Here is a 24,500-nt window from a genome sequence, read left to right as displayed (position 1 = left end):
GAACTCCTGCTCGAGAAAGGAGGTTTGAGATCAATGATTTGGGGTCTTTGCCCATCCAATGAGTGTTTCTAACTGGAGCTGAAAATGTCTCTGCCATTTATAGTAACGGGGGAGTGATCAATTTCTCTCTACAAATACCACGGGCTAAATTACATCAGAGCCAAGCAGTTCAATGCCGTCCTAGTCCCAAGCATCTAGCTATAACCATTATTTTCTGAAGCTGAGTCTTTATTCTGTGGGAAGTTTCCAATTTGTTACAGCATGTATGTAAAAGATAAATTGGTCAGTTTTCTAGTTTAGGCTTTTCTCCTTCAACTTAAGCTGCCCCTTCCATGCCTACAGAAAGAGGTGACCTTGTGTGCGAGTGAGGTCACCTGGCCGGTCACAGCTAATTAAACAAGGTGCATTCTCATTTAAAGCCAATCATGGCCCAGACTAATCAGATTCTCTCAAGACTCTAAACTGAGAAACACTGACCCAGCATTCACTTGGCGGTGGACAGGTGTGGTCAAGGCCAGCGGGGAAAGTATGGTAACTAACAGCCAAGTGAAAATCCATGTTACAGATGAGAAGCTCAGTTCCCGCTGAGCTTTGAGAAAGAGATAAGAGATTGTGTAGCCCCAGTCAGAGAGAGAGAAACCAAGTAAGTGTCTGACTTGATTCCTAACTGCTTTCCAAGTCCCTAAGCCATCCTCAGGAAGCTTACTAGTGATAGTAGTAATATAACAACAATAATAATAATTACTAAAGCTATTATTTATTGAATGTTTAAGTCAAGGTACTATCTAAGCACTTTGTTGGTAGTAACATATTTAAATCTCACAACAAGCTTATGATGTGGGTATTATTATTAACCCCATTTTACAGAGAGAAAACTAAGGCACAGAGAGGTCAAGTAAACACAACCAATAAACTGGATATAAACCCAAGCGGGCTGGTTGCGAAACCTATACTCTTAACCACCACGCAATTCCTCTTCTTATATACCACCTGAATTAACATAGAACTTTCTTGCCCTGGGTGAGCCCCTCTGTACTCTTTCAAGTTTGAGTGTCTTGTTGCTTGGAGCCAAATGAGCTCTTAACTGGAATAATATATCTACGCCGTGGGTCTGAAATCCAGCAATAAGATGATGTAGTGGACGCCAGTGGTTTTTGCCTGCTCAGTTCCTTCCTCTTTCTTTTGGTAACAGCATCCAAATTTCCTCTGGGGAAGCCTTCCCTCTCCTACTCAGTGCCTGTGCTCTGGTAAGGCTGCCTTATCTCTGCTCTAGAATGAAGCCTGGATTGCCTCTCCCTGGATTGTGATTGGTCGAGTGATGTACATATGACCCCAATTAGGCCAATGAGAGTCACCCTCAGGATTTCGCTGGTGCTACCTGAAAAGAAGTCATGGTTTCGTCTCTGGGATCCTGAGTCTTGAGACCTATGTAAGTCTAAAATTGGCTGGGAGCTGCTTTTGCCGCCATGCAGGTGGCCTGGGCTTGAAAAGCAAACCACCACAAAGAAAGCCAAGAAACAGAGGGCCTTGATGACCCTGTTGGGCCTGGGGATCCAGCTGTGACTGAAGCCAATCGCATTTTCTTTCTAAGTCCATTTCCTTCTAAGTCCATTTCCTTTTTATTAGCTTGAGTTAGATCCTGCTTCTTGCAACTGAAAGAGTCCTAAGATATACAATTATTGCTTTAAGTGTAGAAATGTCGTATGTACCTATGGCAGGCAATGATCTTCCCTCACCCCCAATATGTTTATGTTCTAATTCTTGGAACCTGTAAATAGGTCACCTTACATGGCAAAGGGGAATTAAGGTTGCCATGGAGTTTAGGAGCTAATCATCTGATCTTAAATTAGGGAGATCATCCTGGATTACCTAGGTAGGCCGGATGTAGCCATAAGCTTCCCTGAAAGTGGAGGAGGGAAACAGAGGAGGAGACTGGACTGACGCAGTGAAAGAAAGGACTCAAACTGCTGTTGCTGGCTTTGAAGCTGAAGGAAGAGAACATGAGCCAAGGAATGTGGGCAGCCTCTAGAAGCTGGAAAAGGTAAGACAAGAAAAGCAATTCCACCACAGAGCCTCCAGAAAGGAACACAATCCTGCTGATACCTAGATTTTAGCCCAGTGAGACCTAGGTCAGAATTCTGACCAACAGATGGTAAGGTAGTAAATATGTGTTGTTTCAAGCCACAAAATTTGTGGTGATGTGTTGCAACAACAATAGAAAATGAATCCAGTACGTAACATGTCTGCGCTGGCTATAAAATTCAGAAACTGGCCTCACATGGCACACAGCACATGTTTAATCAACATAGCCTTTCACAGCCACACTCCATTCCATTCGACGCTTTTGGTTTCCTCTGAGGAAAAGGCAGCGCTTGCTTTCCTATTCCAGTCTGCCTGCCGGGGGCAGGGGCGGGGTAGGGAGCAGGGGTCACAGGCATGCGGAAAATGCCAGGCAGAACCTGAGCACAATTAGTCTGTCTCACTGTCTCTTGTCTTCTCGGCCCTCCCTGCCTTCAGAATCGAAAGCATTATTTCATTAGAGTCTAAAACAGAGCTTTCCCCGAGTGCAATGCCCATCCTTCCTCTTCATTTCATTGTACAGTGGCCCTTTTCCATGATTGGTCTTCAGAGTACGAAGAAAAGAAAAAGGGCAAGTTCAGAACCCAGGGAAAACTCAGCGAGCCTTTTGGCAGGAGAGGGAGAAAAATAAGCAAAAACATCTGTTTTCCTAGATTTTGAAAACAAGCTTCTGGGCCTATGGTTCCTGTCTGAATGGCAAATAAAGAAGGTCTGAAAAGAGTCCCAAGCACACCCAAGTAGTTGGTACAATGAGGGGCTCTGATTTCGCTGCCAGAGTCTGTGGAGGGCAGTCAGCCTCTGAACCGCCTGGATGCCCAGGGGCTTCCAGCGTCAAAGAAACAGGACTTAAGTTTTCCAGTTTCCCCTCAAAGAACGTTCTCTTAGAAACTCACAGCCCTATTCCCCCAGGAAATGCTCAGTGTTATGACTTCACAGTAAACGATTAAAACAAGGCCCCCTGTCTATAGATACCCCAGATTTCCCTTGGTGAATGTTAAGCTTGTGACAAAATCCAGGAGTTTCCAAGTTAAGGGTAAACTTTAAAAATGCCTGGCTTTCATTCTGACTCAAACCTGTATGTGTAGGAGAGCAATAGCGAGGCTAAGTTGTAGGAAAGGGAGCATTTATTTATCAGGTCCCGGATCTGCTTTACATGAGGGGTCTCATGTACTAAATGTAATTTCTCACAATTCTTGAGCTATATATCATCAGCTTTATTTCTAGATAAAACTGCTGAAGACCAGTAACATCAAGTAACTTCTAAGCTCAGATCTGAACCCAGCTCTGCTTGCTCCAAAGCCTGTGGTTTTTCTTTGCACAATGCTGAACTAAAATCTTACAGCTCAATTCCAGGTTTTGCTCTCGCTTACATAAAGTGAAAACAGAGCTGCTCCATACAGTTTCTTAGCCTGTGTACAGTACTACGGTACGACCTCGGGCAGTGCCATGGAGTCGTGTGATTGAGGTGGCTCTTCGTAAAAACGAGGAGTGGCCCTGACTGGGTAGCTCAGTTAGAGCATTGTCCAGGTAAGCCGAGGGTGTGGATTCAATCCCAGGTCAGGACAAACACAAGAAGCAACCAATCAATGTATAAATAAGTGGAATGACAAATCAATGTTTCTCTCTCTTAAAAAGAAACAAAAACCTGAATGTGACTCTGTTGCTAGGGCTTTTCTGGGACGTTTTCTATTCCTGTATATCTTCTAGATAAGGCCTTTTCTACAAGACAGTGGCCAGGCGATGGGAAAAGCAGCCCAGGGACAGGTTCCAGAATTCTCTCAGCCTGGCATAATATTGTCAATGGGACATACAGGAGTTGACAGACCCGTGTGTAAATTCTCAGTCTGGCATCAGTTCCTTAACTCACGTGGATCTTCAGTAAGAGAAGGACCCGCAGTGTCCTCGTCTGAGAAATGAACAAGGGGGTGGATTTGATGACTGGATTTCAGGATTGTTTCTAGGTTGCAGGAATTGTCTGCAGAAGCCCGTACTCAAAGCAGGTACCTGTAGAGGCGCTCTTGCTGGGGGCTGGGAAGAAGGAGCTCTGAACCTGCTTGCTCACTCTGCCCCCACCTCCTTTCTGACCTACACCTCTGAGCACAAGTGGCAAAACCTGGCCCTTGATTATCTTTCTGTGATCCAGAAACCCTAACGTTCTAAAATTCTGTGCAGACTGTCAATGTTCTCAGTAAATGCTGTGAATTGCTTTTAATGAATTACCTAAATTGCCTGTAAAGGACCAAGCCCAGTGCAGGAGGAATAAGTACACAGAGTAGAGACAGAATGTGTCAGCATCAACGAATGATGCTTTACCCAGTGGAGTTTCAACCTGAAACATGAAAGCCCAGCAGTGAGCCCATCAGGGGTTCACTGAAAAATATGTGCCGCAGTCAACCTCCCAACCTCCAGAGCCCACAATGGGTTTTGTTCTACAGCAACAGGGGTCAGGGGAAAAGGGAGGAGCGAGGAATCCAAGGGAACAATGTCTACGGCCTCAGCCAAGGACTTCATAATTAGCTGTGACTAACAAATGCCACATGGGAACCAACTTGTAAGAAAACATCCCACAAAGCACCCTATTGCCAGTGCGCCAATCAGAGCCTGTAACCCATCCCCTCATAGAAAGGGATTTGAAAGTCCTGGAAGGAAGGGAAACACTTCAGTGGCCTGAAGCTATTGGATGGAAGACTCAGATGGATGGAAACCCTGGATGCTTTCAAGGTGCCTCCCTCTTGCTCTCGGAATTAGAGGCACTTGGCCTCTCTGGGCTGAAAGTCAGGAGCAGGTGCTAAGGGAGTTCACAGAGGCAGAACTTGTTTCAAACAATGTCAATACAAAACAGGTTTTCTGTGTGGAAGCAGGTGGAGATGAAATCACAGCAAAGGTCATCTGTGTTTGCGGTACACGGTGCTGTGGGCAGCAGGGCGGTACCAGACCATAAATCCTAGGCTTGGACAGGTGAATGGCTGTTTACTCCCCCACCAACTTCAGTAGGGGCTGGGCGTGCCCCAGGAAAGCAGGATTTGGAAGCGAGAACCTGGTGCTTGTTCGGCTCAGATGGGCTGCTCAGGGTCACGGCCCTGGTGTTGCTCAGTGCCACAAATTCTCCATGGACAGAAGGGTCCTGGGAAGGCTATGTCACAAAGACTTGGGACTCTTATTTTTTATTTTATTTTTTATCATCACCCAAGCATATGATTATTGATTTTAGAAAGAGAGAAGGGGAGGGGAGGGAGAAAGAGAGAAAGAGAAACATTGATGTGACAGAGAAAAATCAATCGATTGTCTCTTGTATGTGCCCTGACCCGGGACAGAACCCACAACCCAGGTATGCGCCCTGACCTCGGATTGAGCCCACAACCTTCTGGTGTGCAGGACTCTTATTCATAGAGCCTCCTAGGTGCCTCCTGCAGAGGTGAGGGCCTGGAAGGCCCAGGTGGGCTCTACTGGAGTTCTGCCTGGTAGCTATGAAGGAGAAAATGCAAGGGCTCACATCCCAGATCTAAGAGCTGGTGTTTTGGGCCTGCCACTTAGAGGTGTGACAACCTGGTGGTTCTTTAAAAGCTAGCCATTCTTGTTTTGTAGATAGTTGGTATGAGCACAGATCATGGCATCCAAGGACCCATGTTCAAGTCCCAGGTCTTCTACTTACTGGCTTTGCTGAGCTTCAGTCACCTCATCTTTCAAACAGAAACAGAGTATCTGCCTATGCAGATAAAACGAGGTAATTTATGTAAAACTTCTGGCAGACTACTGCCATACAGTGTTAATGCACAGCTTTTAATCTATACACGACACCTATGAGCAATATGAGTGCTGGTACACACACGGAGTTGCTCGCGTTACTTTTTCTCTCTAGAATGTCCCAGGCTATGGCTCATCAAATCATAGACATCCCAGCTTCAGACTTCTGAAAAGTCCCCAGTGAGCAGGCCAGCATTACTAGATGGCTACACAGACTCCGATTTCCTCCGGCTGATTACTTATTATAAGGGCACTCCCTCCTGAGCGAGGGTTTCCCGAGATGCGCTGGCCCGCTGGCCGCCTGGCTTGGCCACGCACAGACAGCCCTGCGGAATGTGAGAGCACAGGGCAAAGCCGTTAGTCAGGGCTGCTTAGCCGGCTGGGGGGGTGGTGGTCAGATTTTGACAGGAACTTAAATCGGGGAAGTCCGAGGAAGAAGGTTACTTTGGGTCCTTGGAATATTTATAGTAGTGGGGTCGAGGAGGTTCACCGAGGGAACTGACAAGCTACTTATTAATGACCCCGGGGCCGCCCGTTCCTCCATGAAGCAAAATCCGGACCCTGGGAGCTGACTGGTTCCTGCTTACACCTCCTTTTCTAAATGGTGGCGCTTCAGAATGGGAGCATCCACCAGCCCTGGCACTCCCGGCCACCACGGGCCCATCTCCAACTGCAGTCACACCAGGTCCAGGGGAAGCTACTTTAACCACCGCCGGTTAAAACCACACAGCACTTCACAGCGCCCTTCACGTGCCGTGAAGCTGTCTTGATAACTCTTGATCCCCAGCTCATCTGACAGCTCAGCCCTCCCTTGACTGCAAAGCTCCCCGTCAGTTAAAAAGAGCCATTTCCCTGGCACCAGATGTGTCATCCTGAACACCCGGATGAAAGGCAGACACCTGGCCTGCTCCCCTCTTGTCTCCTTTCCTCTTCTTAGCTCTGCAGAGCCGGCCTTCTCTCTCCAAGTCCCTCTACCTGGCGGCCTGGGAGTTACTTTTCCTTGCAATTAAAAAGATGTCTTGCATTAGCCGACGGGGGCACTTCGCCTCTTGTGCAGCAAAGCGACAGTCACACCAGCTGGGTAGGAGAGGGAGGGACAGCTTAACTTCAGGGCAGGGTTTACATCCGGGTGCCGCCGCCCGGCCCCCACCTCGGGAGGCTCAGCTGCCCCCCAGCGCAGTGCCTGCTCCTCTCGCACCAGCTGTCTAGTCCCATCGCTTCACTCTGACTCTGTAACCTGGTCTTCTGTTACGAGGGCCTTGGGATGAGCAGAGATACTGTTTTGATAAAGGGCAGCCCAGGGTGAATGATGTGGTCTGTCTGCCGTGGACAGGACGGGCACAAATCCTCCCTGAGAGTCACCCAAGACCCACGGGCTAAGAACAGGGGCTTCGTAAACCAAGTACATGCTCCGGTCTTTACAAACATGCCAACAACGGTGTCCCCTTTCTTGTAACAAATAAGGAACTAGTGTCAGAATTACCCCTCTGCTGCCCATTTTCCCTTCCTCTGCTGGAAAGATGATGTAAGCAGAGTTTGCTTTAGGAACCAAGGGGGGAAAATCACCATGACCTGTTTTTGAACTTGGTATGCCCTGAATTATTAAAAATAAGTGTCTGCCTGGCCCTGCCAAGCATACCTGTCTTTAATCTTATAAACAGGTTCATAGCAGGAAGAGGAAGATTTCCAATCCATTTCCTTCCCATAGGAATGTGAGGGAAAGCATGCCCATCCATCACGCAAAGAGCTCGACAGAGCAGAGGAAAGACCACGGCAGGACTTCTGTCTGGGTGGGCAAGCGAAGCAGAGCTGGGATGTGCCTTGGTGCTTCCAGGAGCATCTCTCCGTTTTGTGGCTGAGGAAATCAGAGGACCGGTACCAGGGCAGCTGGTCAGAGGACAGGCCCTGACCCAGCAGCTGCCAGGAGGACTTGCACTGACAGCTGACCCCCAACAGGGAGAATTCCTCAAATAGGGGGGCACATCATAGCACGTACCAACCAAGCCAGACAGGAAAAGGCAGGCTCTTAGATGGTGAGAAGTAGAAAGAGAAGAGCAGCATCCACCTTTTCCCCTTTGGTTTTGCAATCATTTTTTACTCTGGTAAAAATATGTAACATAAAATTTAACACCCTAACCATTTTTAAATGTGTAATTAATTCAGTGGCAGTGAGCGCATTCTCTACGTGTGGCCATCGCCGCCATCCATCCATCTCAGGAAAGTTTTCATCGTCCTAGACACAAGCTCTGTGGCCATTAAACAGTAGCTCCCCATCACCCTCTGTCCACAGCCCCTGGCAACCACCATCCTAGTTCCTGTCTTATCAGTATGACTATGCTGGGATACCTCCTGTAAGTGGAATCGTGCAATATTTGTTCTTTTGGGTCTGGCTCCTTTTGCTCAACACAGTGTGTTCACGGCTCACGCATGCTGGAGCATGGACACATTAGAAGTTCATTCCTTTTTCTGAATGAGTAATATGCCACTGCACGGGTACACAGCACTCATTTTTTCAGGTAAGGTTTCTGCAAGTCTACAATGTGGGAGGCACTGAGCTTGGCCAGACAGAGACACGGATGGTAAGTCTGAGTGCCTTTTTTCACAGAGCGTGCAGTTACTGGACTGAACACCCAGTGAGCACGGGCTCCGTATGGTATTTCTGGGGCACTGACTCATTCAACAGACACAAGCTGGATGCCTGTAAAGAGCCAGGTTCTGCCAAGGTCAGTGCTGGGAATACAAAGTTGAACTCAGTTGCCAGGATCAACCCCCAGCTTACCATTTCATAGGTAAAGCTGCCCTGGACAGAAGTCTTTAAACTCTGGCCTTTATTTTGAAGTAACCTAATTTCAGAGAAACATGGGGAACATCACAAGGATGGGGGATTCACCAGCAATTCCAAGGACAGACTATCCCTCAGGCCACGAAATGACCACTGGCATATTGCCTCACGCACACACCCCTTAGTAAGGCTCTTCAGCTGACACCGGAACCACAAAAACAGAGACCCATATCCCAGTGAGAGACTGAGCCTGTGAGAGCAGCATGTGCCGCATACCTGGCTGGCTCCAAAGCACAGGACAAACAGGACAGCGGACGGAGGTGGCAGGAAGCTTGCCAAGCACTCAGGCAACTCGGCAGAGAGCGCCAGCACCTCCCTCACCCCCTCTCCTACCCCGGGGACATGTCACAAAAACTTAGCAAGCACTTAGCAGTGGTTTTTCTAACTTAGATTTCCCAAAAGAATAAAAAAAGGAGAAAAGGTGGCTTCAGGATTAGCTAGATTTTCGTCATGCTACATAGCAAACTCTTAAAAATGGAGGGACTGATGAAATCTCTGCTCCCAGTGGAGGATAATACAACATTTTATTGCATTTAATTTAGTTTAGAATGTGTGTGTGTGAGTATGTGTTGTCGCACATTTGCATTGCTAGTGCTGGTTTCTTTCTAGACTATTTCATGTTCTAGGGCCCCAGGCAGATACAGCTGGCGAGGACTGTACTATTTAGAAAACCTACCACCTAAACAATAGATCTAAAGCGAGTAACTTTTAAGTGGACAATAAAATACTATGTAGCTGCTCATTAAGCATAACAAGGAAGCTTGGAAGCTCAGTGACTTCAGTCTGGTTCATCACCGTGTCCCCCAGCACCTGGCACAGAGAGCAGACGCTTAAGTATTTGCCAGATGAATTAAGAGTGAGTGTTCACGAAGAGTTGATAACTTCATGAGGGAATGTGTATTCCTTGATGGTCAATGGAAAGGCAAAGTATTAATTTGTCTTTCAGTATGAATTCAAGTATGCAAAAAATGCTTAGAAAAAAATAAACAGACCAACATGCTGAATGAATGTTAGGGGAGGGAGAAGACTTAAGGATGATTTTTCCCCTTTTTTCTGTTTGTCTATTATTTTCTACTTTTTCTATACTTTGTATCCTTTAGAAAGAAAAAATACTCAGCATTAAAAAAAAATCTCCATTCAGCCAAATGCAGGTTGAGCGTGGAGAGAAATATCTGGAGAATTCGTTATCTATTTAGACTCTACTCTGACCACAAAGCAAGTGCCTCCAGGGGGTGAAGAAATTGGTGGATCTGGGGCACTTTTGCCCGGGAAGATGATATAGGCTCGCCTTTTTTCTCTCCCCGCCTCATTACCATTTGTGGGAAGAGAAAGGGTTCTTCAGTAGCAGAGGTCTTGTATTCATTCAAGTAATTTAATACACATTTATTGAGCACCTGCTGTGAGCCAGGCCCCACTCTCCTGGTGGTGCTTCACCTCTCCTTCTACGAGGAATTTCAGTTTAAATGTAGATAACATTTTATAACTGCACAGTGCTTAGGACAAATCATCCTCACAATCACCCTGAGTGGTGGGCAAGGTATTCATTTTAGAGAAAGTGGCATAGAGAAATAGGAATTTTAGTAACTTGCCCAAGGTCACTGACTGCTGAGATGGCACGAACATAATTTTGCAGTACAGTGATTACATACACAAGGTTAAAAGTTAGGTCTAAGTTCAAATTCCGACTGTTTTCCGCTCAGCAATGTGACCTTGGGCAAGTCTGATCTCTTGGATTTCTCATCTATAAAGTGGAGATAATACCAGTCACAAGATTTGTTGTGAGAATTGAATGTGGTAATATATGTAATGCTTTTAGCAGGGTGTTTGCCCTCTATTAAGAATTAGATATCAACTTGTCATCATTATGAAACCTAGTATTATAAATATTATTGTCATCAACTCATGGGTTTTGTTTCCTAATTTATCTTCTTTGTATCCCCACAAAGTGTACCTTCTCCCCATTTCTCAGATTTAGAATGTAGATACCAAAGACTTGGGTGACTGTGTCTAGAAGCGACCAGCAATGGCATTCAGATCCTAGGGGACCAGCTTCAGATAACAAGACAGCACAACTTGCCGTTAGAAGTCATGGGCTCCAGAACTGGCTCTTCCAACTTACTTGCTACATAACCTTGAACAAGTAACCACTCTGACCTCCTGTTTCCTTAACAGTGCAATGGAGTAACAATTCCTGTGAAACTTGTGAGGTCATCAAACAACTGCACCCATAGAAAGGAGGAGCAACTAAAGGGAAAGTGCCTTCTGATGAAGTATCTTCTAATTCCCATCTCACTGGCTGTCCCTGTTGCCTGTGTGTGCCATTTGAAAAGCTCAGAAGAAGTGAGTAAGTGACAAGTAGGTCAGATGTAAGTTAAACTGTTGGCCCCATTAATCTACCATTTTGGCTCTAAACGACTAGTTTCAGTCCAGACCAATTTAGGAAAGTGAGAAAATGGTGACGGCAAACTGGCAGTCCACACAATCAGAGGAGTGAGTGAAAAGCTGAGGCTGCCCCTTCAATTCAAAGGTTAAAGCAAGCAGACAGACCCCGGTGTCTCCCTCGCTGTGTGCCAGCCGACCATATATTATTCATTGGGCTCAGCAAACATTATTGAGCACCTTCCACTTCGAGGCTCCGGCAAGGCCTCCAGGGAGATCTAAATACAATGAGAGACCATCCCAACCTGCCATCTGGTTGGGATAACGAGATAGTCACAGGCAAAACTGGTCTCCTCTCTCTCTGCCCATTAAAATTCTACTGCACCCTCAAGGCTCAACTCCTATTTTCCCCAAGAAGCTTTCCCGATGCCCTCAGCACTTTGTCTAATTGTCATTTGTGCAACTTGTCAGGCTCTGAGTTATTACTGGCTTGGGTCTGCGCATGTGTGTATTTTAACTTATTTCCTACCTTATTCCAACAAGCATTTGAGGCAAAAGTTGTGTAGGGAATACATTTATTTCCTCAACAGATTGTGAGCCATGTCCTATTTCTACTGGGCTCCGCAAGATCTAGCACAGTGCCTGGTACATAAGAGACGTTGAGAAAATACTTGTAATAATGAAAAGAGCAAGAGAGTTTAGGGCAAGTGGCCAAGGGAGAGGTTCAGATAATATGTGGGATTGGAGGTTAGCATGGGTCAAGACAGATTAAGGATGGCTTTTTAAATGACAAAAAACATTTAAAAATACTTCATTATCTTCTTTCATCCTCTGCTTCATCTAACCTGCGGTTGATTCCTTCCAGTAACCCAAGGACACAGACAACAGTGTGGTGGTGGCCAGAGGGAAGAAGGGACAGGGCTGGGGCGGGGGGAATGGGGACATCTGTAATGGTGTAAATGATTTAAAAAAGACAAATATAAACATATGGCATAAGGATTAAAGGAAAGAATTTAATCTGATTATATGATCATTAACATAAAAAAACTCAAAAGAAACTACAAGCAAATTTGTGATTAATTAGAGGGTTTAGAAAGATTGTGGGATACAAATCAATGCAAAAAATAATTATATTTCTATGCATGAAAGAAGAAACTACAATTTTGAAAAAAAATTTAAAAAATAAAAACACTCCATCAACGTGCAGGCCTTTGCCGCCAAACACGATAGCCAGTATTGAGCGCTCACAAGGTGGCCAGCGTGAATTGAAATGTGCTGTAAACATGTAACACATGTGTTATTTTGGATACTTCGTGCACAAAAGAATGTAAAAGTACCTTAATTTACATACTCATTACATGTTTAAATGATAGTATTTTGGAGACAGTGGGTTAAATAAGACACATTATTAAAATAAATTTTACTTTTTCAGTTTCTAGCGAGGGTACCGGAAAGTTTAAGTTACACAGGTGGTTCCTGTTATGTTCCCATTGGATAATGTGGTCGCAGGGTGCACAAACGTTTGCACTGTGATTCAGTAATCGCTGTTTAGGGAAGGTATCCGAATAAAGTAATCCAAAAGCAAGAAAAAAGTGCTATGTGCAAAGTTATTCAGCACAGTGTTATTTTTAAGAACAAGATATTAGAAATAAGTATACCCTAAATCCTGCATAACAATAAGAATGGTTAAGAAAATGACTACGATTGGAATACCCAATAATACGTACATTATACAAGCACTAGTTATGAAGACTGGGTAACAACACAGAAATTCTTAAGACGTATTATTGCTTGGAAAAGTTAGCCCACAGCACAGCATTCCAATTTACATATAATCTACATGCAAGCATGTTCTTTCCATCGCTCATCATACATTTGCCAAACGATGACTACACACCAGGTTCTGTACTGAGGGAAGATCAGAAATGAAAGGGGAAGCAGAAGCAGCCAGGTACGCAGACAACTGGGTGTACAAATGGAAATATATACCAGGTGACATGGCCATGTGAAGGAGGTCACACCTGACCTTTCCCGGGACGAGCAATGACTGGAAAAAATGTGAGGGATGAACAAGGTAGCTATTATTTTGGTCAGGAGTGGTACGGAGTTTTCCTCGCACTTCCAAGCTTTCTTGGATTTTCATTTAAAGAAAGAAAAAGCAAGAGTGGAAATCAGCATCTGACTCTGCAGCGAGCCTCTAGCATCGAGCAGGTGTGCACTGTTGGCTCCAGAAGGAACTGAAGGGTCCTGAAGCGAGGCTCTGCGGTCAGACCCGCACCTGCACCAGGGCGACCACCTCCTGCTGCGCCACCCTGAGTCTCAGTTTGCCCCTCTGCAGGCGGCGACAATTCTGGTATCTACTTCACTGATATGTTGTTGAGAAAATTAAATAGAATCATCCACGTAAAGTTCTTAGCGGGGTGCTTGGCACATCATAAGCACTGAATAAATGTTGATTCTATTATGACTAGTGGAAAGGGTGCACGACTAGCATAATCTGACTGGTCAGGATCACAAAGCAGAGGGGTGGGACCTGCCTGCTCCTAACACTACTTTGCGGTTGGTACTGGGTCCCTTATTTTCACTCCAGAATCTTTCATAACCATTGAATTGAACTCAGCCACAATTTCTTCATTTCTTATGCCTTGAAGGATGATGAAATTATAAATGTTTTATACAATGTGATAGTAAAATAATTTAACCAGAGAATTATTTGGGTCTGCTCTCCTTCAGCAGTACAGCGCTTACAAAAGCCAGACAGCACTGTCATTTCAAATTCCACTCCCTCCCCCACCGGCATGTTACTCATTCGGCTCCAATCCACTCAGAATATTAAGCACAATTTATCCACTGCCAGGTGATCTCAAAAACAAAACCAGGTCAATCGCTCTGTTGGTTTTTTTTTTTTTTTTTTTAAAGAGTTGTTGATGAATTCAAGAAATCTGGAAAAAGAAACACTTCATTTTTCTGATAGTCCTGCTCTTTCTCCTATAAAAGACTAAACACATTTCCACGAAAACAGACTCTTTGTTTTATAAATAGAACATTGTTCAAGGTTTTCTAGAGGTGTCTGCTAAAAATAAAGAGGGTTACAGTTTACATCTTTATAGCTTTCAAAACAAAACCAAAAAGCCTGTGCTTAACTAAATGTGTTATATTTCTATTTTGAAAGGTATCTTTATGTGAGCCAGGCCTGATTTCTTGAAATGAAATTCCCCAGAAATTAGATTTCCTACGTTTATACAAGGTGTGCCTGCCTATGTAAAGTAATAACACCGTAGTGGTTTTTATTTTTTGACACCGTAGTGTTTTGTTTTGTTTTAAACATATGCTCCAGAATGAACACAAAGGAAAGTTATACTTCCATCCTATTAAGTACTCACAGAATTCCTTTTTGAAAATTGCTTATTTTGAGGAGTATAATAACCATTTTAATGTATAAGTTCTAGGTTATCTGCTCACAGATGAACAGCATTACCGTGAAGCTGAACCCACTGGTCCCCGAAGGTGAACTGTTGTCCCGAGCTGTTTCCAGGTTGCTGGGTTAGAACTTGTTAAGTGGCATGTTGTGGAAACAATCCAGGTTCCTAGGCAAGTCCCCAGAGGCCAAGCTCATTCAGGTGACTAACCTACAGTGCAAGGACAGTGCTAAGAGCTCTACCACTGCCTGGAATGTGAACGTGGAAAAAAGTGCCGATTTTCAGTTCCGAACGCCAGCAACAAGTCTCTCCTTGCCCTGGTGCAATAGGTCCCCAATCTCCAGTTCAGTCATGACTCTGGGGCCAGGGACAGAGACTAAAAGTTGGGCAAAACAACTAACGCTTCCCGGTGTAACTTTCCAGGGCAGTTTTTCCCCTCCGAGGTCCAATAGGTCTGATCTGCTGAGATTGTTCTGGGCCACAGAGCAGTTTATGGTTTTTACATCTGAGAAATACTATTGCATTCCTCTCCACCCTGGGGGTACAAAGTAAACATCGCCACAGTCAGGACTCTGAGCGGCCTTGCTGGAGAGAAGTATGTTTAACTTGATAGAACTGAACACGTTCCAACACAGTTAGGCTCTGCGAATCCTGTCCCAATTGCTTCTATAAGGCCTGTGAACAACAGCTAACATTCATTTAGAAAAGCTTATGATGTGGCAGGTACCGCTCTGAACTCTTTACATATGTGAAGTCGCTCAATGCCCACAGATCCCTTTGAAGTAAAGGGTAAAATTAACCTTATTTATGAATGGGGATACTGAGGCAAGGACAGGTGAAGGATTTCCAAAGTCACACAGAGACCCCTGTGGAATGACCATGCCGAAATAAGCCGTGCAAAGCAATGTCCCTGAAAGTCACTTTAGGAAACAGTGTCCAACAGGTGGGTCTAGGCCTGGTGCAGGTGGCCCCGGCGCTCCGCTCTTTTCCCTCACTTGCCTGTCCTAGCCTCGGAGTCTTCAGAAGCTGGATTTGGAAATTTTCAAAGGCTTACAAACAAAGCAAGACAAAGTCTAACAATGGGTCTTAATTCGTAGAAGTCCAAAGATTCACCCACACCTCAGAGGAAACCAGGCTGACCTTATCCTGGTGAATCAGTTTCCTACCGTTGCTGTAACAAGTTATTGCAAACTTAGTGGCTTAAAACAACACAAATTTATTATCTTATGGTTTTGGAACTCAGAAGTCCAAAATCAGTCTCACTTGGCTAAAATCAAGGTATTGGCAGGCTGGTTCCTTTAAGAAGCTCTAGGGGAGAATCCATTTGTCTTTTCCAGCTTCTATAGGCCACCTGCACTGCACAGGGCAGGGACAGAGACAAGGTCACGGGCTCCTCCCTTCCTCATCTGCAGTGCCCTCGGCTCCTGGCCCTGCCGACTCTGACCTCTGCTTGTGTGATCACATGTTCTCTCACTCTGGCCTTCCTGCCTCTCTCCTAAAGGGACCCTTGTGATTACATCAGGTCCACCAAGATAATCCAGGATAATCTCCCCATCTCAAGGTCCTTACTATAAATATATTTGCAAAATCAGTTTTGCTATGTAAGGTTTACAGATTTGGGGGATTATGATGTGGTCCTCTCTGTGGGGGTGGGGGGCATTATTCTGCCTAGTACATTGGCAACACACTGCTGGTGAGCTAGAGGAAAACAGGAACCTGAAATTGGCAGGGGAGAGAGGGAGCTGATGGAGAGTCCCCTGGGGCCCCCAGCTCCCACTGTACAGGGAGGGGAGAGACAAGGTGAGGCATGGGGCTTCTCCCTTCCTCACCTGCCCCCTTTCCCATCGCCAGCTCAGTCAGCTGTGATGGCCCCTGTGCAGCGGGGTGGGATGAAAAAGGCAAGGATGCTCTTCTCAAGCAGGTGTGCGTTTATTCTCAGTGGGCATGGTTCTAGCCAGGAACACCTGCATCCATAGTTCGTTCTCATTTATCATTCTGGAGCCATAATTTTCCTTAAAGATATTGAGATTTAAAAAATTGAAACCACCCTTGTGATAATGTTACAAGTGCAGGTATATTTCTGGTTCTGCTTAAAAACCACACTTTTTTTTAATGTTGCGGGTTGGCAGAGCGTATGGGTGATACAATGTACCTCCAATGGTAATAGTGATTAAATAAATTAATCCCTGCGAAGTGCTCAGGCCTGGCACACAGGAAGCTCTCACTGACTTGCGATCTGATCGGACTGTTTTACTGCACCACTACTGAAACAATTATAGTCACCTGCCCGGGGCTCCTTGTCACCTCACAACAAACTGTGAGCGAGGTACAGCATCAATGTCTCCATGGTACAGATGATCAAATGAGGCCAGGGCTACAGTGTTTTTCAATCACTTGATTAGGGTCACTCATAGGCCTGGCAGAGCTGGGATCCCAACTCCACCTCCAAAGCCCACAGCTTCTGCATTTCCATGTCTCCTTCCAATCTGCAGCCCAGCTTCCTCTGGGGCCAGCAGAGCGTGTCACAATCGCTGGTTAAATCAGAGTTCGCAGAGCTCTGGAGTGACTTCCTACGGGGCTCTTGCTTGTAGTCCTTCAGAGTTATCAATTCCTCAAAGAACCCATGACTGCTTGCCTCCTCATTGGTGCCAATGTTTTAGAGAGTGAGGGAATCAGAATTTGTATTCCCTATGCTTCCCCGGCCACTTTTACTCTCTGATGACCCACTGTCTCCCATGTGAAATGGCCACAGTTTGTAGCTAAACATCTTCTTCTCAGAGCCTGTTTATTAACAGTATCACAAGTGGCGTTGTCTGACTTTTCAACAACTGGAAAATTCTAGGAGTCAGAGTTTTGCTGGCTCTCCCTAAAACAAGAAGCTTTGAACTAGCAGTGGCAGTGACATTGAATCACAGCGGCTCTATATTTAGAAGAATACCTAATATACACAAACTTCACTCTGTTTCTGAGGATGCTTGCTAAGCACAACACAGGGAGAAAGAGAGAAAAGCCTATTTCCCCAAACCTTGACCAAGGTGAAAAGCAGGAAGCTTTGCGGGTCCATCACCAACGACAATGGCTGGCGGACGGAGCCTGACCGCTCTCTCTAGGCTCGAGTTGTTCTTGGTTTAGTGAGCTAGAAGTAACTCGGGGTTTGAATTTCCATCTCTACTTCTACCAACCACTGTTAAACACTCCATGTTAATCCACGTGGAATCAATCCATAAAGGCAGAGAAAGGGGTTTGGCTTCAGGCCAGCCTGTCTATAAATGTCATGTTTTCTTCCCGCCGCCCCTCCCCCCAACAAGACACAGGGTGAAGGAGCTCAGGAGAGAACGTTGAGTGCAGTGCAGTAGAAAGACACTACAGTCAGGCAGCAAGAGACCTGGTTTTAAACCTGCCTCTGAATTGCACAGCTGTGTCACCCGTGGTAAGTTACCAAACTCCTCTATGCAGCTGCTCCTGTCTCTGCCCATCAATGTGTAAAGTGCTGTTGGTCAGTATATATTTTTTTCACTAACAGTCAACATAATTTGCCAACCTGAGATAACAGAACTTGGTATACAAATGACATAATTTTCTTTAGTGTCTGTCTTATTCTCTAAACTGTAAGCCTCATGAGGGGAGGCATTTTTGTCTCAGTGGTATCCCCAACAGTGCCTGCCCCTCATTAGATACCCGATAAATCTTTATGAAACGCAAGGACAAACTCGGGAGAGGCAGCATGGGGCAGTGCAGCGGTTCTCAAACTTTAAAGTGTGTCGGAATCACCTGAGAGGCCCACTCCAAAGTTCAGCAGGTCCAGGGAGGGGCCTGGGAACGTGCATTTTCAACAAGGTCCCAGGAACTGCTGGTGATGGGGGCCCTGGGACCAGAGTTTGAGAAGCACTGGTTTTGTGGTAAAGGGTCGGCTTCTTTGGCGGACTTCCTTAGTTCAAATCCTGTCCGTTAGCTCGATTCACCTCTCTGCACATCAGCTACCTCCTCTGTAAAAACGCAGATAACAACAAAACCTCCCTCACAAACTTCCTGTATGTAAAACACTTCCAACAGGACCTGGAGTTTCATAAACATTGTATCTGTTACTATTATTGGGATTTTTTTCTTTCCTGCTTTGATGTTTTAGTCTGTGTTTATATTAGTTCTCTCCACAAAGAAAGAGCGTCAGCTGGAAACCCTGGACTCCACCTCCATAGTTACTCCAGACACGGCTGGGGCTCACATTTCCCTATTAAGATCTACCTGGATATGGGCCTTTGCTGAGTAACAGAAAGAGATTTCGCATTTAATAAGTTAATTTTTAAAGTGAGCGCCTTTATCTTCCAAATCAGGCAACTTCTAGGTTCCAGCAATAACTAAGACATCACTCCCCTGCCTAGAGAGGATGGCCTGGCAGTCAAGGCCATGATAGACACCACCTCTCTGGGGCTGCCTGGGCTGGCCCTGGGTGGTGCAGAGAGCTTCCTCTATTTAGGCTGAAGGAAATTAGCAGTGGAACAAATTAAAACAACAATCAGATTTAAGTGGCCTCCACCAGGAAATTAACTTTAATGGATATTGTCATCACCAGGCCCACCTCAGAGTTGTGCTGCTCGAAGCGTTGGGATGCAATAAAAATGGGGGCCTAAACTCCCAGTCCCCCACCCATAGCTCAGAATGAATTTTCTTTTTACTGCCTTATGTTTGCTTTAATATGTTCCTTTCCTTGTTCATTCAAGCTTTTCTACGATTCTATTAAACAGATCGCACACCTCTGCAAACGACTGCACACCTTACCTGAGTTGAAAGCTCAAATGGGGACGGGGAGATGGATTTCTCGCTTTGTCACTTTCTGTTAAGTGAGATCTGAAAGCTTCCCTTTTCTCCATCACATCCCAACCCCAGATTGGTGAGGGTGCTTGAAGGGTCTGCTTTCTAGTTCTACATGAAGTCCTGGTCTTGCAGGAGAATAGCACCTGCCTTGTTATCTGGGCACAGCGATGTGATCCGGGGCTCCTCTGGAACGCCCCTTACCTCTGAGTCTAGTCACCAGCCTTCCTCTACCCACCTGGCCTGTGCACTACCTTCCTTCCTCATTCAAAACACCTCTAGATTCTGTATTGAAATGGAGGCTGGGGGGTTAGCTGTCGTCTTTACTAGCTGCCTTGAAATCAAAGGTCAAGATCAAGATCAGGACATCAAAAGCAATGCAAGGAGGGCAGATAGAGGGAATCCGACCTCGTGGGAATCTCTAACTTGTTAACACAATGAGCCTCCAAGCCCAAGGAGCAGGAACGTGGAGAAAACAGAGCTGAGGGGGCGGCCACACAGCACACGCTGGTTAAGAGCACGGCTTCTGGAGCTGACACCTGGGCTTGGATTCTTATTCTACCACTTGTTAGCCGGGCGAACTCTGGCACACCTCACTGTGCCTCAGTCTTCTCATCTGCGTAACTGGAATAGTGATAGTTTTTCTTCCTCAAGAGATTATCATGGAGCTTAGTTAAAATATGTAAAACAATTAGAATGTTCCTGACACATATTAAGAGATAGGCGATTGTTAAATGAATAAAATGTATTCAGCCCTACTATGTGTCAGGGACGACGAAGAAATGGCTTTTATTCTGAAGGAGCTCTTGGTCTGGCAAGGGAGGCACAGTTGAGAGGACAGTGGTGTGCGTGGAGGAATGAACTCTAGTTGGAGGATAATTGCAATAGCTTCCACTTATTAACCCCTTATTAGGTGCCCTCCACATCTGTCCTCTGTTTAATCCCTGAGAGTTCTCCAAGTATTATTGTCTCAAGTAACCTATGAAGAATAAGACTAAGAAAGCTTAAGTTATGAATTTAGAAGTCATGGCCAAGTGGCTGAGCTGGGACTTGAATGCAGAGCTGCCTCCCTTCAAAGTCCATGCTCCTTCTCCTGATGGAGAGGGGTGGGATCCTCAGGAAACAATGTACCATGTGCCCTTCATCCCAGGAGAAACAGATGGGGAGAAAAGGCAGAAGACTTGTTTTCCTTTCTTTTTTTTTACCCACAGATAACCGTGTGACCTTGGAGAAATTACCGTTCTCCCTCGTGCTCAGCTTCTTCAGGTGTAAGACGGTATTCCTCTGCACCCTCCCTGTACCACCTTCCAGAACTACAGTATGATCAGTGGTGATAACCAGGGCAGCCCTAGAAGTGTTCAGAATGCCAGAGAAAAGAACGTTGCTCCAGCTCTAACCCCCTGCATACAACAGCCTGAGCTGCCAGACCTGCCTCCCTGTCTTCCTTGAGCTGTGGTACCTGCAGGCTTATCTCCCTACCCCAATGGAAGCTCGAGAGCCACGGACAGCACCTTCCCCGCTACGTGATCCTGCAGCATTTTGCCTGGTGTTAGACATGCAGAAAGAAAACACTTAACAGGTGTTAAGGAACAGGACTCCAAACAAGGGAAAAAGATTGAAGTAGAAAGGGACAAAACGTGTCTGAGAACTCATAGAAAGAGTTTGGGAGAACAAGTCAAGCGGGACTAAAACAAACAAATTGGGAAAGGAATGCTGTCTGGTTCTGAAATAGCCCGGCTTCGGATGAACTCAGGTTAGGCCCTGGTACTTCCAGATTCAGAAAAGAACAAGCCCTCCAAATCTCTAAAGGTTTGCCAATCACTAATTATGTGGCAATTATTCTATTTTGGGCTTTTGCTAATGAGATCTGGGAAGTGCCTTAATTACCCAAAATTATGAAAATAATTTCAAACTTGACTCTAGGGCTAGTTTTACTCCACTTAGGAAGAAAAATATAAATGAATGTGCACGGGGTTATTTTTTATTATAAAACAGTCTGAGTTTGCTGGAACTCTAGGTCCCTGTTGTAAGCGCAAACCTACAGCATCACTTCACTTACATGGTTGACGTTTCAGACCCCTGCGCAGTGTCACTCTATGCGCAGTAAACTGCGAGTGGATTCGGGTGACTTCCAGAAAAGGGTCTTAGAAATCCCAGTCCTTGCTGAAGGAGGAGAGGGTGAGTACTCTGCACTGATGGGAAGGGCCTGGGACACAGTTTAGAAGTGAGAGTAGAGAGGATAAGAGAGACTAGTCAACTACTTACATAATACATCCTTCTCCCCGTGAATTGCATCCTATAGCCAAGAACAAGCAAATCTCCTCAGATAATACTACATCCTATTCGCATGTACCTCTGCATTGCATGACCTGTTTTTGTGACATCATTAGGGAAGGGAATGCAGTACAGGAAGGTAAAAGCCCAATTCTTGGTCCATTCATCAACTACATTGCCTTAAGCAAGTTACTTAAAATCTTTAAGCCTCAGCTGCCTCAGGTATAAATCGAGGTGTGAACTGTATCAGCCCCCAGGTTAATCAGAGTCAATATATGTAAAGCACTTTACACACCCTAGACCAGGGGTCAGCAAACTATGGCCTGTAGGCGAAATCTGGCTCCTCGGTGACTGTTTTTGCAGAGAAAAGTCTCCCTGGGACACAGCCATACCTATTCCTTTGTGTACGGTCTGTGGCTGTCCCCACACTGCAACAACAGAGCTGAGAGACACACGGGAGAGACAGACAATATGGTCTGCAAAGTTTAAGGTATTTGTCACACAGCTCTTTGCAGAAAAAGTATCCCTCCCCCATCTAGACTCTAGAGCACTGAGTGAATGAGGGTTATGAGGGCAGTAATAGAGTGGGCAGGAATGATTATGGTGTTTTACAGATAAAAGAAGAAAGCCCAATAGGGTCACTTCGCTCACTTACGGCAGCAGAGCTAGTAAGTGCCTGGCCAAGGCTAGGCCCGATGGTCTGACTTCAAGCCCAATGTGTTTTCCACTACACTCAACTGACGTGCGCATTTCACTCAATAAACACCTAGGGCTGAGCTGGCTTTGCCAGCCAATCAGTGGCTGAGGCCCAGCCTTTCACCTCTGAATGAGGTATGCTTGCTTGCAAGTCCTGTTCACATGGTGTCACCCCCGAGAACGTACCCAAAGGACGCTAAGCAATCCCAGCACAGCCACGTTTCCCAGTGTGCTCTGTGCAGTGACACTAGGTCTTGAGTTAAAAGCAGGGTGCTGTAGTCAAAACTGTTTGTGAAAAGCTGAGTTAAAGCACAGAGGTCTCTCTACACTCCGGGACTGTTCAGAGTGTTTCGTGTGTTAGCACACACTGAGGATCTCTAAGAGGACACAGCGGCACCTCCCGAGTCGATCTGGCCCCTCCTCCTCACCCCGTGAGTTACCCAGAAGGATCGGTGGTCTTCAGAAGACTCCTCTATGGTCTCAGAAGTAATATTTACCCATTGGGGGAAGGGACTATACCTTCCCATACCCAGATGACATATTTTTTAATTAATTAAAAGAAATTAAAACCAAGGAAATGCCCTTTTAATTACAACTGAAGCATTTACTGACCAAATAGTTCCCAGGAGTTATTACTAGAAACACACGCTTTCCAGTGCTGCTGAGAAAAGATTTAAGTAGCAGTTTATGCTCCTTCTAATCTTCCCAGACCTTCTTAATTCTGGGTTGACCATGAGACAATCAAGATCATCTGTTTCCGTGGAAAATCAGAAATGGAACAAGTGAGAGATCATAGTTTTATACAGCAGTTGCCACAATCCCCTTCTATAAAACCCATCACTTTTAGAAACATCTGTAATGTATGAAAAACTTACAATCGGCTACAATCTTGTGGTAATAGCTTAATTATGCCTAAAAAAAAAAAAAAGCCCCCTTATTCCAGGAGCCTGGCAACAGATCTGTGATTTTGTGGTTCAGTCTCATATTTCTCCCCGTCTTTGTCCTTTAATTCAATCCCAATTATAAAAGTGGGAGGCATTTCTAAAGCTTTGGTCCCCGAATGCCGGTCCAGCACCATGGCCCCTTTCTTTTTGACATATGTTTCCCCATTCCTGAGGCTCATGGGAACAAGTACGGGGGTCCCATCAGAGTCGTCAGAGCCCCACCCTTGGGCTGGATTAGGCTGTCCTCCTGTTCCCTACTTCTCGGGGTTAAACATTCAGCTCCCTCGAATTGCTCCTTTACTGGACGATGAGTCTCGTAAGGCAGGTGGTGTTGGCCACTGAATCATTCCGGCCTGGTCCAGTGCCTGGAGCAGATATTAAATAAACACTTCTGCTTGTTGACATCTGGCTCATTGGAATAACTGGCTCAAAGATGGAGAGAAGGGAGCATTTCATATCGGTTCAAGACACCTGGGATAAGTAGACATGTAAGAATTGTTGGGGAGTTGTGGAAGGAGGTGGGAAAAATGTGAGGCACAGAGAAGTCCCCTCAAGCATGTCAGTTTACGAAGAAAACCTTGAGACCCTGGAAGGGGAAAAAGATAGAAGCCTAATATCCAGACAGAAATACACTGGCAATGCTTTAGGGAAAAAAGAAATGGAGCCCAACTAGTTAAGATCTGCGGTGTAGGTACGTAGTCAAGTGAAATCTGTGAGTGTTGGGGGAATTGTCTCAGATAGGACGGGTCTCCAGAAGCAACAGAGAAACAATTGCAGATCGCATGCTATGTGTGAAGAGTACGGCAAAGCAGAGGGACAAAGGGGCAGAGACGAGATTCCCTCTCCAGATCCGACCAGCGTCAGGGTCTGAGAAGGGAAATGGATGTAACGATATTCAAAATGCTGGAGTGAGTGGTGGTGTGCAATGCTGCCTTCACCCTTTCATCCACACAGCAGTTACAGAGCACTCACTCCATGTGGAGGCTGGTGTGACCGCTGCAACCTGGGAGAGTTCCGGAATATCACAGGCAAGGTGACATTGGGACCCTTTTCTTAAACAAACAAAAACCAGTTATCACTATTAGGCTTTGATTCTAATCTGGTTTAGATCAATCATTTGAGAAATTCCTCAGATGCAAAATTAATATGAGTTTATCCCTTTGCTCACAGACACACAGATTCTTGAAACCCGTCCTCCACACCTGCTTCCCCATCAATTATGCTGTGGACTAGTAAGAAACGATGTATTTTAAAAAGTCATAACGTAGAAACAGCAGTTATGACGTGAAGATAGTAAAAATAATAGCAGTAATC

General features: G+C 45.5%; 1 protein-coding gene across 4 annotated transcripts in view; it reads right to left on the bottom strand.

The window, feature by feature from the left end:
• The window catches only part of MPPED2 (metallophosphoesterase domain containing 2), a 158,166-nt gene that overhangs the window by 8,234 nt on the left and 125,432 nt on the right, over positions 1–24,500 (bottom strand). The gene's annotated exons all lie outside the window — the stretch shown is intronic.

The sequence above is a fragment of the Desmodus rotundus genome, chromosome 5 (genome assembly GCF_022682495.2).
Source record: "Desmodus rotundus isolate HL8 chromosome 5, HLdesRot8A.1, whole genome shotgun sequence".
Taxonomy (NCBI): Eukaryota; Metazoa; Chordata; class Mammalia; order Chiroptera; family Phyllostomidae; genus Desmodus; species Desmodus rotundus.
The sequence above is the reverse complement of the archived record's forward strand: the minus strand, read 5'-3'. Positions and strand labels throughout refer to the sequence as shown.